Genomic DNA, 16,997 nt, shown 5'->3' on the forward strand with positions numbered 1-16,997 from the left:
GTCCCTTTGACTGAAAGCTCTTCAGGATTGGGGCCTTCTATCCTTATTTCTAAAGCATTTGGAGCAGTGGTTCTCAACTCATACCTCACGGCTGCTTGCAGCCCAATCAGCACACAGCCGCAGCCCATGTGACAGCCTCAGGGCCGTATAGGTAGTATATTTATTGTGTGGATGCAGCCCACATAATACATAGATAGCTACATATGCAGCCCACAGTGATAAATAGGTTGAGAACCACTGATCTGGAGAAACATTGTGGTAGTCTATTATGGGTATGTACATAATCTGTATAATGTGTGGAATTATGAAACAGACAGTGACAACATGATGAAGTTTGTTGTAGAATTCAGGGAGTCAAATTGATGGGCAAGTCATTACACTTACCTTAAGGATAAATGTGCTTGTCATCCTATGACTATTTTAGAGCCCGTGAATGTATTATTTTAGTCTTTTTAGAGGGAATTGTGTGTAATTTTGTTTTATCCATCCTGCCCACCCCCACCCCCTTCCCAAACACAACCCCTATCCCCCATAGCCCTGAACACACACCCAACCTTCCCCCTCTCCCACTCATAACCTCTGCTGGAGCCTGAGACAGCCCCTGCGTCAATAACCCCCCCATGGACTCCTCCCCACAGCGCCTCCTTTCTCTACTCCCTCCCACGGGGGGTGGAGGGGGAGAAGAACTACCGTGTTGCGGCCCCCTGGCTGGGCAGGCTCAAGGGAGGCCGAATGCCCGCTCTCCTCACCTCAACGTCCCCTTTGGTCAGGCATGTATCTCTCTCTTTCTTGCTCTCTCCCCTGCAGTATTCATGCTGTCAGATCCTCCCACCAGCCATTTCCTGCCCTACTCCCTCAGCACACATGCTTCACGGATATGCCACGCATGCACAGAACTTGTGTGGGACCCACATTGGCTGGTGCATTCTATATGGTGGAAGCGAACCTGTGTGCTCACAATCTGCGGTTTTGGGTGCTGCTATTGGCTACTGAATTTCCCGCCAGCTTAATGAGAAGCTTTGTTTCATAATGATTCATTACAGCCTGTTATCTTGGTATAAAGTATCTATTGTTATTGCACATAGGAAGTACTCAAATACAAGCTAATTGTAGTTTTAATGGAACACACGCCAAGGTCATTTTTGACATAGCATTTCTTCCTGTGGCCTTGCTAGTCTTAGTACATGTTTTGGTCCCTCTGCAGCACTCTCTTGGGGGATGATGAGGTTATATATTTACTCAGGTTCTGTCATCCAGACTGGGGTGCTCAGTAGCACTGGACCAGGGATGAAATCCCAGCCCTCCAGCGGAGTTCTGCTGGAGTTTACTCCTTCCACGGTTTGAAGGGAAAAACAAAAGACCAGGAAAATAAACAAAGCAAAAGGAAACAGACAGTCAGTTCCAGACAAGCTGCCAGCCTCTCTTCCCTCAGAGGGACCTAAATCAAGCAGTAGTCCAGCTCGCTGTCTACTGACCAGCCTTCCTTCACTTCAGGGAGCTTGGACCTTCTATAGAAAAAGAAGCAGGCTCTGCCATCTGTCAGGCCTCTCTCTCCCTAGGCACTAAGGAGATTAGCAAGCCATCTTTCTCCCTGAGATGCCTAATGCTAAGCTGAGCTGCTCCTCTTTTGAACTCTTCCTCCATGGCTGACATAACTTGCAGGTGCAGCAAGGCAGGATCACTTGAGCCCAAAACAATTCGTTAACCCCTTCCTGCTTGGTGCTGGGTTGGTACATCCACCAGAGTGACACATCAGAATGCATGCAAGGATACACCGACCAGAGTGTATTAACAAATGTTTGTAATTATCTTACCTATCTTTATAAGGATAACATGTAATGAAAATAATGTTGTTAAACTAGCCAGAGCATAGCTGGTTTGGATTTTGAACAGGCAAATAGCAGTTTCATTTATAAACTGTTGGAGTCTCATTGAGTTTTCATTGAGTTTTCTTGCATTTAGCTTGGTGCTTCTAAAATTGTCCCTGAAGAAACATTAATCCAGACACCTTCCTCATTATATGTAGAGAAAAAAATGTCTCCACTTAAAATGTCTATTGTGCTAAAATTAACATAAAATGAAACATGCATTTGTAATTTAACCAATCCAGATTTTTGTATCTTTACTTGTATTAATTTTGTGGTTCTCTGAGATATAAAGAAAATAAATCCCATTTGATTCCTTTCTTAGTATTTCTGAACCTTATAAAGGAAAGTCCTCACCTTGATCTGATAATCAGAACTGGATTAGTATCAACCCAAAGTCAAATTCATTATGTCCTTGAACATGATTTAGTTAATTTAGCATGAAAGGTACCAGTTTAGCAGCCTGGAGATTCATTACCCCACTGTGTCCAGATAATGTGCTTCAACTCTCAGTTGGAAGGACCACCCCTGTTGATGAGAGAATGATTTTGTTCCCATTACCTTTTAATTCTTAAGCCCTCTACTGAGGCTACCAGTTATGTCAATCGTGATGTGAACACCTCTAAACTAGGAACTGAACTGAAATCATTAACTCAACTCTCACAGATCAATGAACAGCTTGGCTGTTTTTAAACTGGTTCACTAGAGGTGAGAAGCTCTGAATTCGGTTGTAAATCCAAGAACCATCCAGGGCCCAATGTTACCCGGTGTTTTAGATGGACTTTTATGTGCAATAGTTTTGAATGGCTTGAATAACATAAGCACATTTCAATGGAGGGTGGTGTCATCCCAACATTTATTACATTAAATCTGTACCAACATAGAAGGAGCTGGGTGCAGCAGAGGCAGGGAGAGTAGGGGGAGTTGTCAGAGAGCCAGTTGGACCCAACACATGTTGGAGTAGTCTGCAGGGGCGGCTCCAGGCCCCAGCACGCCAAGCGCGTGCTTGGGGCGGCAAGCCGCAGGGGGCGCTCTGCTGGCGCCGCGAGGGCGGCAGGCAGGCTGCTTTCAGTGGCTTGCCTGCGGAGGGGGCGCTGGTCCCGCTGCTTCGGCAGACCTCCCACAGGCGTACCTGCAGGAGGTCCGCTGAAGCCGTGGGACCAGCGGACCCTCCACAGGCAAGCCGCCAAAGGCAGCCTGCCTGCCACGCTTGGGGTGGCAAAATGCCTAGAGCCACCCCTGGTAGTCTGGGCAATGGCCCCTACGGAAGTCTGGGCCAGTTAAGGATAGCTTGAGCACAGTGTGCTCTGGACATGCCATCTCCCCTGATGTGCTCAGTACACTGATGTCTGAGCAATAGAAGCTGTCTACAATGGTTTTACATACACAGGGGATTTCTCCACAAAGAGAAATCTCCAGCTTTCAAGAGTAGTTTTAACTCCCTTTGCACTTGCCTGAGAAACAACCCTATCAACCCTATAAGGAGAGCATTAGTTGAAGCCACACGGAATTGGAGTATTGCTCTTCATTTAAGTGGGCATGTAATAAAAATAAAAGGGCTCTTCCTTCTCCCATTGAAGTCAACATGAGTTTTGTCATTGGCTTAACTGGGAGTATGATTGGGGCCCTATCATTTCACCTACAAGTATTCAAAGGTTCTTTTGTTAGTTTACCCATCTTGTTAGAATGTTTCTATAATAATCTAATAGAGTGCAGCCTTCATTTGTCTCTTATCTTAGAAATCCGCTTAGCGCTTCCTGATAAATGAACAATGTGAATATTATCTACCACCGGGATAGATCTATAATAGGGTATCCACTTATGGAAGTTTTCCAATTACATCTAAACAGTTATGCCAATTACTGTCATAATTGTAAATGAATCAGATTAAGCATCAGGAAATGAATCAAACTGGAAGTGGTACAGGTTGCTTTGCTAATTATATTGTGCACAAAATAGCAGACAAGAGATGCCTTCTACATGCTGGCATGTGTGTGTGTGGCAGGGGTCTTTATGCAAATGATGATTAGTATTAATAAAAAGGGATATTTAGGAAGGAAAACAAATGACATTGGAGAGTGATCAAGAGTGTTTGTTTGCTTTAATGGACAGAAATCATTTTTCAGCTTAGTATCAGATAGCACTGAAGAAACTAATACTGGGCTTGTGTACATGGTGCACCAGTATGCATGAGGGGTCTGTGAATTCTAATGTACACCAACATGTTGAGCAGTAACTCACTGGTCCATGTAGACCCGGTTGGCATGCACTAAAAGTTCCCTGCTGCACGTTAACATAGTACTATTTCAAACAGTACTGAATGACTCAAACTGAAAGTTTCAGACTGTACTATGTTAAATGCACTAGGGAACTATTACTGTATGCCAACAGGGTCTACACGGGCCAGTTAGTCTGCATTAGAATTCACACCCATCTGGTGTGCATTGCTGCACCATATAGACAAGCCCATTTCTGAGTCATTTTGAATCCTTTCTAAATCAAATTCCTATTTTTTTTTTAATCTTTCAGATACCAAGGATACGTGAGATAAGGTGGGGTGGGTGGCAGAAACCCCAGTTCAGAATGTTGTTGGACATGAATTTATTTCCTAGTCTGTTATAATAAATTAAGAAGATCCCCAGATCCCCACCAACATAAGTCTCACATCTAAAAGACTCTGTCCCTTTTTATTGGTTCTTGATTCATCAAGACAAGACTTTTAAAAGGAACTGTATGTAGTTATTTGAAATAGGTGTTTGCAGGTATACAAAAAGGCATGGTCTGATAATAGGAAAGTCATACATTTATAGTAAATAACACCACAGGTAACTGTATTTTAACCAAAATAGCCTTCATTTTTCAATTAAATCTGTTTTTAAATGATGTAATAACGTCTAATTGAACTAGTTGAAAACAGCTCTCCCAATGCTGGTTGGTTCAACACCACATCAACAGCAACAGAAGGAGGGGAGGACCAGGCCCTCTCAGAGGTCCAGGGAGGCCCGGGCCACTTACAGCTTTTGAGGCCACTAGCCATAATAAAAATTAAAAAATGACAACAAAATGAAAACAAAATAAGGCACCAAAAAAGAGTGAGACATAATTTGAAATTTTTTTACTTAATAAATGCTTTTCTAGCCTTTTTCTGTGAAAATGCACTAATTATTGAGGAAAAATCTAGCTTTTGTGCAATGTCACAGTTGATATTAAGCATGGCAAGCTCATACAAATGCTCTTGTCCCATAGTTGAACGATGATAGTTCTTTACCTGCTTCAACATGTTAAAGGTGCATTCACCTGAAGCCACTGATGCAGGGAAACTGACAAAAATATGCAATGCAATTGTGATATTAGGAAACACCCCAGAGAGTCCAAGTTCAAGTATTTTTTGAAGCAATTCCTTTGGCTTGCAATCCAATTTAAAGTTCGTGGAATATATTCATCTGAAAAAGATGACCTCGTCACTGAGATCTTTTGAGATTTCTTTGTTGTACTGTTGCGGAAATTGTTTAGCTGCAGAAAGATCAAAAAGGGTACGAATTAGTCGCAGTGACTCAAATCGACATGTAAGACCTGATTGAATAGAGTCAATGATGACAAGGAAGACATTGACCCTATAATGCTGCTCGGAATCGGATTTTCAGTAGGTAAATTGCGATTGGTGGAGAACTTAGATGAAATGCCAATATTCTGTGCTACTAATTTTGACTCAGTTAGGATCGCATCCCATTGTTCACAAATCTGTTGAATGTCATTGATAAGACTGTCAATGTTATCCCTCTCAACATCAAGTGTAGCATTGTGTGCTTCAATTATCAGATTAGTTTGGTGGATCATCGTAAGTAGCTTCATGCACAAAGATGACACCAGAATGCATTCAAACTTGGACATGTGCTTCTGAATAGACTGAAGTTCAGTTCGAGCCCAGGCAGTGAGACTGAGAGATTCAAGCTCATTTAAAGCCTTTCTCAAGGAATTCAAATGCTGCGCAACTGGTTGAACACCATCAATCCGTGCAGACTGTCTAGTTTTGGACATCCCATGCAGTGAAACAGGAAGATATTGCTTCAGAATTTCCCACCTTTGTGGACTGCTACTGAAGAGATTGTACATTTGCTGAACAGTTCCAAAGTAAGTAATTGCCTCCTTGCATGATTCAGCACAGTCAACACCTACAAGGTTTAGTTTGTGGTTTCCACAGCTGGAGAAAATACAGTTTTAATTATGCTCAAGCAGAACTGCTTGTACATGTTTGTACTTCCCAGCCATATTAGCTCCATTGTCAGAGGCTTGACCAATGCAGATTTGAAAATCTAACTTAAACCTTCTAGAATTGCTAGTACTCGAGCAGCAATTTCTTTTCCAGTTTTTCTTGGGAAATTATCAAACAAAATAAACCTTTCTTCAATTGAAAATTTTGAGCTGTCTACAATCTTAACATATCGAATAACCATAGTAGTCTTTTCCTTGTGAGAACAATCTGGAGTGGCATCAACAATGATTGAAAAATACTTGGCATTTCGAATCTCATCAAGAATTGTTGTTTGTGTGAATGACCCACGTAGCTCAATAAACTGGTTTTGTATGCGTGTGGAGAGATAATGGACATGCATGTGCTTTTGACTCTCTTGTGATTCTCAAACATGTTTGGAGCATGAGCTTTCATGGGTGAATACCCACTTCATCAGATGCATGTAGTGGAAATTTCCAGGGGCAGGTATTTATATGCAAGCAAGAAGCAAGCTAGAGATAACTAGGTTAATTCTGTCAGGGAGGATGAGGCCCTGTTCTAGCAGTTGAGGTGTGAAAACCAAGGGAGGAGAAACTGGTTTTGTAGTTGGCAAGCCATTCACAGTCTTTGTTTAATCCTGAGCTGATGGTGTCAAATTTGCAGATGAACTGAAGCTCAGCAGTTTCTCTTTGAAGTCTGGTCCTGAAGTTTTTTTGCTGCAATGCATTGGTGACCTTCCAGAAAACACCATCCTAGCCACCATGGATGTAGAGGCTCTCTACACAAACATCCCACACACAGATGGAATACAAACTGTCAGGAACAGTATCCCTGATGATGCCACAGCACAACTGGTTGCTGAGCTCTGTGCCTTTATCCTCACACACAACTATTTCAAATTTGATGACAATATATATCTCCAGATCAGTGGCACCGCTATGGGCACCCGCATGGCCCCACAATATGCCAATATTTTTATGGCCAACCTGGAACAACGCTTCCTCAGCTCTCGTCCACTCACGCCCCTTCTCTACCTACGCTACATTGATGACATCTTCATCATCTGGACTCATGGGAAGGAGACTCTGGAAAAATTCCACCCCACCATTAACCTCAGCCTGGACCAATCTACACGGGAGGTCCACTTCCTAGACACCATGGTGCAAATAAGTGATGGTCACATTAGCACCACCCTATACCGAAAACCTACCGACCGCTATGCCTACCTTCATGCCTCCAGCTTCCATCCCGGGCACACCACACGATCCATTGTCTACAGCCAAGCACTGAGGTACAACCGCATCTGCTCTAACCCCTCAGACAGAGACCAACACCTACAAAATCTCCACCAAGCATTCTCAAAACTACAATACCCGCACGAGGAAATAAGGAAACAGATCAACAGAGCCAGACGTGTACCCAGAAGCCTCCTACTGCAAGACAAACCCAAGAAAGAAACCAACAGGACTCCACTGGCCAACACATACAGTCCCCAGCTAAAACCCCTCCAACGCATCATCAGGGATCTACAACCCATCCTGGACAATGATCCCACACTTTCACAAGCCTTGGGTGGCAGGCCAGTCCTCGTCCACAGACAACCTGCCAACCTGAAGCATATTCTCACCAGTAACTGCACACCGCACCATAGCTCAGGAACCAATCCATGAAACAAACCTCAATGCCAACTCTGCCCACATATCTACACCAGTGACACCATCACAGGACCTAACCAGATCAGCCACACCATCACTGGTTCATTCACCTGCATGTCCACCAATGTAATATACGCCATCATATGCCAGCAATGCCCCTCTGCTATGTACATCGGCCAAACTGGACAGTCTCTAAGGAAAAGGATAAATGGACACAAATCAGATATTAGGAATGGCAATATACAAAAACCTGTAGGAGAACACTTCAACCTCCCTGGCCACACAATAGCAGATCTTAAGGTGGCCATCCTGCAGCAAAAAAACTTCAGGACCAGACTTCAAAGAGAAACTGCTGAGCTTCAGTTCATCTGCAAATTTGACACCATCAGCTCAGGATTAAACAAAGACTGTGAATGGCTTGCCAACTACAAAACCAGTTTCTCCTCCCTTGGTTTTCACACCTCAACTGCTAGAACAGGGCCTCATCCTCCCTGATAGAATTAACCTCGTTATCTCTAGCTTGCTTCTTGCTTGCATATAAATACCTGCCCCTGGAAATTTCCACTACATGCATCCGACGAAGTGGGTATTCACCCACGAAAGCTCATGTTCCAAAACGTCTGTTAGTCTATAAGGTGCCACAGGATTCTTTGTTGCTTTTACAGATCCAGACTAACACGGCTACCCCTCTGATACTCAAACATGTTTAACATGCTCTGATAAAAGTGGGTCATATTTGCTGAGGAGCTCAACTATTCCTAGAAAGTTTCCATTTGCACAATCACCAATACGTTGACTGGAACCCAAAGAAAACCAATCCCCGCTCAGAAAGAAAAAGGATGACTTTCAGGATGAGCTCAATAACTGGAAAAAAATTATTAGTTTCTGTAGAGTTCAGTCAAGAGTAAATTCTCAATTGAACTTTCAGCTGATGCTGCCCTACTGGCTGATTTCCATGCAACATAGTTTTCTTTGTGTGACGGTGAACTCTCATGTGATGGTATTTGGTCTTTCAACATCCTCCAACCTCTGTTGATGCTCCATCCTGATTGAACAGAGAGAACTGATGCATTTACAGCACTTTTGTTCAAAATGAAGCAGGGTGCACAGTACAGAGATTGTTTTTCTGTACTCCAGCATAACCAGTCTCTTGTGCAGGTCTCACCATTTGGAAGAGATTTTTTTTGTCAGCAGTTGATTAGGGAAAGCATGATTATCAGCATCTTGTGGAATGCTACTTGGAATTTCAAAACAACTAATTTGAAGAAGATTGCATTTGAGCAGCATTGCTATTGTCAATAATTCCAATGTCAGTCACAGTCAAACCTGTAGTAGTCATGAATTGCTCTTACTGTGTAGGATCTATATCTTCCTGATGCTGTTGAGTTTCTTGATCGTACACTGGATCTTCTGTTGCATCTGTTACTGTTGGCACATCTCCTTCTTGACTACTGTCCTCATGTTCAGGTATTGGCACTGAAATATCACCTGTTGCAGTTGTGGAGTTTTCACTATCTCTAGCATTGTTTGTTGGGTAAGATGTCTTCCAGTGGTTTGAGAAATGAAGTTATTGGCTTTGAGCTCTTAGCTGCTGCTTCACTCAGTTGTTTTCGCCATCTCTTGCTTGCACCACTTTCAAATCTCCTCTTCATAGTGATCTATCTGGTCAATATGTAGCCTATCCACACTTGAAATATTCTGCTGTAAATAAGTAGCTTGTCTACACTTGAAATCTTCTACTGTAAACATGTACATAAATGCTGAATGGTAGACAAATGCTGAAAAGACTTAAAACGAAGAATACTAATTAAGAAAACAAAATAAAACAGTCAGACAGGTTATTATCCTTATCACTGAATCAAAACTCAGGCATTCAAGGTATAATAAAACAGGCTGAGCTGAAGACAAAAGGATGACATATATAGTAAACACAGACACGGATACAGACAGAGGGATAATGTCCAAACATTTCAAAGGTGTGTCCTCACGAAACTCACTGTACAAGATTGTCCTCACAAATTTTCATCTTGAATCTGGGCCTATAGACTATGAAAGCCTATGATGATGGCTAAGCTACCAAGCTAGGGTTCAATCAACCAGCCAGTCACCTCTTGTAGCTACCATATGAAGATTATAATGAGGAATTCTCACACATAAATAATTCCTTAGTCAACTAGACATAAAACTATAAAGATGCTAAAATGTAACAATTCTCTACCATTCAACACGCACTTGATCCAGCACCAGCCACTAGTAGTGGTTTGTTTATATAATCAGCTGATCTGAGAGGACATGTTCATCACGGTCTAATCTTGTACCATCAGAACCGATATATTTTTATTAATATTTATGAACATTTTAACTCTTTAATATGACAAAATATATATCAGTTAAAAAAAAATTGTCTTTTACCAAATCACATGTCATATTTGCTTAAATTTGCAGCTCTAAGCTGAGAGAGTGTCACATTTTGGTCCAATAGGGATGCACATAAAAAGTTGCAAAACTTATCAAATGCCAAAAAATTAACAAGTGTCTCAATTTGAGGCCCCCTTTGAGCTTGAGGCCCAGGCCAAATGGCCCTCCTGGTCCCCCCTCTGATAGACCCTGGGGAGGACAGAGCTTCTGCTGGTTCTTTTTCAGCACTGATTGCCTACTTTAGCCTCTAAAAAGGCAGCAGAAGCAGAAATGCTGAATTGAAGTCTCTTAAAACTCACTGGCTTTCTCCTTTGAAAGCCAGGCAAATCATGATATCTGTAACCTTTTCACCATCCCTGGTTACAAGCCTGTAGCTCAGATCAGAGGTTTGTTTGCTATGCTGAAGGATGCCAGCTAAATTAGGATCATTGTGCCTTTTTTGCCCTCTTGCTTTCCCACCCTCAAATAAACCAGCTTTATTTCACTCAGCTGCCAATACAAATTTTCTGTTGGTGTAAATGGGGTATGACTTTAAAGGAATTTTGTCAATTTACAACATCAGAGAATTTACATAAGAATGCTCATAGTGGGTCAGACAAATGGTCCATGTAGTCCTGTATCCTATCTTCTGACAGTGCCAATACCAGGTGATTCAGAGGGAGTGAACAGAACAGGCAATTATCAAGTGATCCATCCCTTGTCATCCAATCAGGTTAGGGACACTCAGAGCATAGGGTTGCATCCCTGACCATCTTGGCTAATTTGTCTGCTAGTGTGCAGAAGTGTGGTCTTAAAAGTAGTTAATGGGCCAATTAATTCATTGGAGTTAACCAGAAATAAATGTGTCCCATAGACTTTTCCATTGTTGGTGCTCTGAAAACTCTAAAAAGGGGAAAAATTGGAAGCACAGAGAGATTGACAAAAAGAGAGAAGGGGTTCCAGATTAATTTGCCTTATTTGCAATATAAATGTGCAAATATTTAAAGATAAAACACTGAAATTAATAATATATAACACTTATCTATTATGTTCAATCCAAGGATCTCAAAGTGCTTCACAAACCTTAATTATAAGGGGACACTTCACTTCAAATGAGTTATTAGTTACATACGATTTTGTCCTGCAGTATCATCCAAAATTCCAATAAGGTTTAACACCTCCTTTGTGCTAGGCACTGTTTAGACATATTGGAAGTTTGATACTTGCCCTGAAAGATTTTACTGACTTAGTCATATAATGTAGTGTGACAAACTGCTACCCCTACATTCTTAGAAACAGTCCCTTCATTTCTGCTTCTCTCTAACACTTTAATAATTGAAAGTATCTCTTTCCTCCTTCATTCTTTCTTCATCTGAAGCATCTTGCTTCATTGTCTTTGGGCATACTTCTGAAAGCCACTTGTCAACAGTCTGCCAGTGGAATTTTAAAAGCACCCACCTACTGCAATACAGTACTGCTGGCTGCTAAAAATCTCTAATCAAAGGCTCTTGTTTATTTCCATATGTTGCTAAGGAAGCCTAGGTCTGCTCTGGAGCACTTTCAGGAAAAAATAAGAAATCCAAGAAAACCCTAAACCTACCATCTTTGTAGACAACATTAATATACTGACCTTATGTTACCCTTCATAAATACAACGTCTCTTGATTAAGTCACAATTTCTACACTGAATTCCCTGTGCTATGCTGTCTTCTGCATCCATGTGCTGGAGCCTGTGCTATCTTGAAAGTGAGTCACAATAGAGCAAATTCATTATCTACCTAGAGAGAAAAACTTAAAGAATTGGAAGGAAAAAAAAGAGCTCAGAGTATGACAAAAAAAATTAGCAAGCCCTGGCCAGACACTTTAGAGCATTGGTTCCTAAACTTTTCAGCATCACACCCCCTTTTTAATTTTTGAGAAACCCTCATGCCCCCCACCTCTCCTTTACCATCATCCAATCCCCCTTTTAACAAATTCAATTTGTAATTTAAAATTAAAAATAAACACAAACTCGGCATAATTTTTTTAATTTAAAATGAAAAATAAGCACAAATAGTTTTTCTTGGCACAAAAATTTAATAAAAATGCAATTTAAAATAAGATACAGCATAAACAAAACACATTTAATGTGAAGGATGATGCTGCATTTGCTTCATGAGTTGGATAATCTTAGGTTTCAAAGATGAAAGTATGCAACACAAATCGTTTTCTACATCCAGTCAATTCCTTTGTTTTGTTTTTATCATGACTAATCTTGAAAAGCTTTTTCACAGAGGTACATTGATGAAAACAGAAGAATAATATGTAGTGCTTCTTCAACTTTTGGGTAAACTGGGAAATATTTTATCCAAAATTCCTCCAGGTTTAAGTTTTTGAAAATATCTTTTGCACGTGAATCGTATTTTATTTCGAGTGCTTGTTCTTGAAATACTTCTGGCAATGAATCGACATCAACGTTGAATGGATTAAGTGTTAATTTATGAACGGGGTTGCCAGAAAAGTTGTCTGGAAAATAACAGGTGAATTCATCAGGAAGGCAGTCCAGATGAAACACAATTTTTGGAAACCTTCATTTTCAGTGAGTGATGAAAATGTTGGAGAAGATGAAAACTTAGGCATCTGAGCTTACATTAGATGTTTCCAAAACTTAATTTTTTTTTCCCATAAACACTTTGATGTCATCGTGGTGTGCTATAATGTTTGCAGCACTGTTTCCTTGCAGCTTCAAACTGAGATTGTTCAAAGGTTCAAAAATGTCCACGAGGTATGCCAGTGAACGTTGAAATGTTTGGTCTGTAAACGCATGATATAACTCTCTTCTTTTTTCTGTTGCTTGAGGAAAATTTCCACTTCATCTTTCAGTTTGAATAATCTCAAAAGCATGTTCCCTTTGGAAAGCCATCGTACCTCCATGTGAAACAAAAGAATTTTATGATCCGCTCCCAAATCCATGCAAAGAGCTGCAAAAAGTCTTGTATTTAAAGCGCTGTTCTTCACAAAATTGACAACTTTGATGGACAAATTCAATGAGTCACGTAGGGCATCTGGAAGGGTTTTAGCAGCCAACACTTGTCTGTGTATGACGCAGTGAGTTGGGGTTACGGCTGGACTTTTTTTCTTTCACCAATGTCACAATTCCACAGTGAGAGCGAAGCATCGCTGGAGCACTGTCCGTGCATACACCAACCAGTTTTTCCAGTGAAAGTCCATTTTCTTCAAAAAAGTTGGAAACTATTTTCATAACATCAGAAGCCTTTGATGTGGCCATCAATTCCTTTGAAAAAAGCAGTTCTTCTTTCACAGTTCCATCGTTAATTAATCAAACGTAAACGAGCAACTGACAGCCTTGTGCTACATCAGTGGCATCGTCGCACTGAATTGCGAAAAAAGGAGAAGCTTTCGATCTTTCACCATGTCATCGATGCGATGTTTCACGGAATTGTTGGAAAGCAAAATTTCAGATTTTTTTTCTTGCTTTCGGCACCAAGCACAATATCAGCTACTTTCAACGAGCAAGGCTTCACAAGAGTTTCTCCTATTATGTGCACTTTCTTGGCTTTAGTGATGAGCAATGACAGTTCATAAAATGCTTCTACCACTTTGCCCGACACTTGATGAAAAGCTCCAGTAGTGTCTAGCTTCATGCATTTTAAATTTTGAAGTTTAGCAGCAAAAAACTCTTTTGGTTTGTCTTTCAAAGCACTGTGGTTCTTTGTCAAGTGTTGCTCAAGATGACTAGGTCTCAAGGCATCATTACTGAGAACTGCTTGGCATACTACGTAATGAGGATGATCGGTCCCATTTTTTTCCATAATGGTGAAACCATACTTAATGTAGTCTTCGTCATACTTCCTTTTCTTAATCGTGGCCATAATATACTAATAAAAATCTATAAAAAAATTTCTGATTCGTGAATAATAACGGATGTAAGTTAATTTGAGTTATCACGAATCTTTGTTTACTACTATGACTATGTATAGACGCGTGCTGCCCTATATATACCCCACCACCAGTCCTGCAAGTAGCCGATCTTGCATGGTGAGTGGTGGAGGTAACCACTCCCACGATAGATCAGTTTCGAACACTCTTGCGTGCGAGCTGGGAAGTTTAAAAAAGTTCTATCTCTTTCTACATCATTCTTCGGCCTCCCCACCAACCAAAACGGCACTCTTCCACATCAAAAGGCAAAAAAAATAAATATTCGCATTTCGTGAAATTTGAAAACATTGCAGTTATATACTTTAATTTATAGTTGCATTTTTATTATTATTGTACTTTATGTTATACCTTTATTCTTGTCTACTTACATTCATAATAAAAAATGAGAAGATTGTTAATACTTTAATGTAGTTAAATAATATAGGCCTGTAATTGGACAATTTTATGAATAGTTATTATTATGTATACAGAATATATATAATTTATTTTCTGTTGGTCTATTAAATAAATAAAACCTTTTTTTTATGCTGATAAAAAAAATTCGTTATGAAAATTTCAGTCTCATGCCCCCCTTGGAATTTTTTCATGCCCCCCCAGGGGGGCACGCCCCTCAGTTTGGGAACCAGTGCTTTAGAGAGAAGGGAGCTCATTACTGTCACCTGTTGTGAAATGAGAGAAGAGCAGTCCACAGCTGATTACGACCTGCAGAGGGGCAGGGGCTCCATTGGTAAGGGAGCTGTCTGCTAGCATCTGTTGGAAAGCAAGGGGGATTGGCTGAATGGGCCAGACATCATGTGCCTTTCAGTTTTATGTAAGGGTTTGAGGCATTTTGGTTAAAGTACAGTTAAATTCTCATGGCAATAAAATGCAACTGACCTTACTAAGAAATACAAGAACAAGGCATCAACACTGAATGGGCCTTAACTGAGACTGCTGTCAGGCATAGCTGGCTAAGAGAGCTTGGACACAGCTAGAAGAGGGAGAGAGAAAAGGGGGAAAAAAGATTCCTACAGTCTGCTTGTGGCACCTTAGAGACTAACAAATTTATTTGAGCATCACTTGCCCCATAACTACAGCCTGCTGTGAGTGTTTCTCTGGTGCTGAGAACTCTCCCTCCCTAAAAGGCTGAGCTGAGATTGCTGCAGAACAGTAAACGGGAAGGCTCTTTGGTGCAACAGATGGTGCAGTGATGGTGGCAGCTTTGAGGCACATTTTGAGGCATGGTGTGGTAGTGACACCTGCTTCAAGATGATGGGTGGAGCAGAGCTGAAGCGGCTTGGGCTGAAGCCATAGAAAGCATCAGCCTACCTAAGGGACCCTACCCAGCAATTACAGTTGAAATCTGTATCACTGCTAGGACAGAGGGTAGAGCCACCAGAATAGCCCAGGCAGCACTGGTTTCCCAGTATCCTTTGAATTGTCCAATCCAGGGCAGCTGAGAGTGGAGAGCTGGGAGGAGAGAAGTGGCTAGAATGCACCAGCCACTCACATTTGCCAGGAGGAGTGAGACTGGGATTATTATTAAGACCCCTTGGGGCATGGGAGTCTTGCCTCACAGAATTTGTTGATTTATTAATTGCTGGTTTCCCCAAGTTTATTCTTTTGTCCCCCCACCCAACGTAATAAAAGTTCTTTGTTTTTAACACTGGGCTCAGTGGTGAGAGTTGGGAATTATTGTCCATCAGGGCACCTCAGGTGGTATATAGTTTCCCAAGTGGGGGCTTGAGCTGATGCTAGCTAAGTCTTTAAGGAACCCCTAGAAAATGGAACCCTTTTTGCTGCTGTCAACAGCTGTTAGAAGGGTTACATACAATAGAGTATCTCATTTGAAGCGAAATCTTGGCCCCCATTGAAGTCAATGGCAAAACTCCCATTGACTTCAGTGGAGTCAGGATTTAATCCTTCGTGTTTTCTTTCTGATTCTAGTTAATCTATGAAGTATAGTGTTTATGAATTTAACTTGGACTAGACACATTTCCCGCTTCACTCTATTATAAACAATGATGACCCATCACTTAAAACATTTAATTCTAAATCTGAGTATAACTAAAGAAGGTAAACTCCGTAGGCAAAGGCTTCTGCTAAATGTTGCCTTCAGTAAGTAGGGGTTAGACAAAATGGTATTTACAGAATCCATTTTATTTATTATTATTGCTGTTGCTGTTTTGTTATATTTTTTGTTCTAATGATGACATGATGACTGTCAATCATGACAGGATGCCGATTGTGTGTCAGGGACTGAGTTACCATAGGCAACAGCATTTGAAATCAGGACAATTGCAGGAGGATCTCTGACTGTTTATATCATTGACTATACAGAGAGAAAGAGGCTGCATCTTTCTCTGTTGAAAAAGGTCAGATGCAAGTGAGCTACATAAGCTAAGAAAGTGGAGGCCACTAAGTCTAGGATAAAATTCTTTGGTTAAAGTGCAAAAAGTGTAATGAAGGAGTTCCTGGGGGATAAATAGAAAGTGCTTTTTCAGGACGTTATGTGAGGAAGTTGAGTGGGGAAAGGTAAAAAGAAAACGAGTTGTTGTAGAGAGACATATAGGAGAATGATGTGAGTTGTAGAGGGAAGCAAGGAAAGGAAAGAGGGAGAGAGCTGTAGTGATAATGGAAGTTATTAATGGAAATATGCATGTGAATGCTAGAAGAGCTATTGAAACAAGGGAAAGGAAAGGCCAGGACAGGAAAAGGGCTGATTAACAGGATTTTGGTAGAACGTTTAGATGGGGGAAAGAACCAGGGAATATAGGGGGTGGTTGTAGATGTAGGAAAGACAGGGTTAGGAGGGGGCAGGGGAATGAAGAATGGTTATCAGACGAAGGAAGAACAGAGAATGAGGGGTGGAACAGGGCTATATAAGCTGGGAGTGAAGGGTAGTGGCTGGAATAGGCAAAAACCGAGTGA

At 41.1% G+C, this 16,997-nt stretch overlaps 1 pseudogene; it reads right to left on the reverse strand.

The window, feature by feature from the left end:
- Positions 1 to 12,271: 12,271 nt before the first annotated feature.
- On the reverse strand, positions 12,272 to 14,020 carry LOC123360259 (annotated as a pseudogene).
- Positions 14,021 to 16,997: the final 2,977 nt, after the last annotated feature.

This window comes from Mauremys mutica, chromosome 1 (genome assembly GCF_020497125.1).
Source record: "Mauremys mutica isolate MM-2020 ecotype Southern chromosome 1, ASM2049712v1, whole genome shotgun sequence".
Classification (NCBI taxonomy): domain Eukaryota; kingdom Metazoa; phylum Chordata; order Testudines; family Geoemydidae; genus Mauremys; species Mauremys mutica.